This window comes from Poecilia formosa, unplaced genomic scaffold, assembly GCF_000485575.1.
Source record: "Poecilia formosa unplaced genomic scaffold, Poecilia_formosa-5.1.2 Scaffold117, whole genome shotgun sequence".
Lineage (NCBI taxonomy): Eukaryota > Metazoa > Chordata > Actinopteri > Cyprinodontiformes > Poeciliidae > Poecilia > Poecilia formosa.
Genome location: NW_006800056.1, coordinates 747,326 through 748,258, shown reverse-complemented (window position 1 = coordinate 748,258; position 933 = coordinate 747,326).

Sequence of the window (933 nt, the reverse complement as noted above, 5' to 3'; positions counted from 1 at the left end):
TGGAACTGGTTTGGTTGAAAACTGAATTAATGACTCTTGAGATCTGTCATGAGTGGGTTTGTTGAAGGTCTGGAGGTAAAGCAGTCACTCAAACCTGGAACTAAAGAAGGAACGAGTTTAGCTGAAGCAAAGGTTCGTCAGGCTTAGAATCACTAGAAACAATCGATAAACCAGGCGCTGAACGATCGTCATGCAGGTCTTTAAATCACCAGCAGAGGGGTCAGCAGTCAGTCAGTCAACAAATCCAATTTAACAGAAAAAACTCATACAAATAAAAAGAATAAAAATAAAAATCAACATTGAATTACGTGTTTGTGATTAAGTGTAAAATAATACCAGCTTCTTCTTCTTAAGCTGATAGGAATATCCAGCTTGTTATAAACGTTTCCCCTGAATGATGGATCTGCTTTCTATCTCCCTGGTAACCCTGTAGGATGATCTACTTATATCCAGGATTTTGCATTCCAGATGTCACGAGTAAAGACTGGAATACAGATGGATTTGTAAATTCTGCTTCAGCTTTCAGCTCAGAAAAATTCTCTCTTCACTCCAAATGTATCCAGATTCACCTGCAGCTCCATCCTGCCATCATTTAGGACCAGGATGCCTGAACTCCTTCATATTTCCAGCAAACTGATATATTACTCTGAAGCATTCTTCTTTTTATTAAATACACACTTCTCATCTCATAACATGCACTTGCACTTAGACGCCAACAGCTTCAACTGGAGGTATTAAAAGCTCAAACCGACATGATGACGTAAAATGACTTCACCTGAGGCGAGAGCTGCTCTTGACTCAGAATCCTCCTGACAAGAGACAGAGAACATTCTCTGAGAGGTAAACGAAGAAGCTGTGGGCTGCAGGCCTTTCATCGTCACAGCGCATTGGTATGAGCCTGAACTCCATTAGATACACTGAGTCACATTTTCT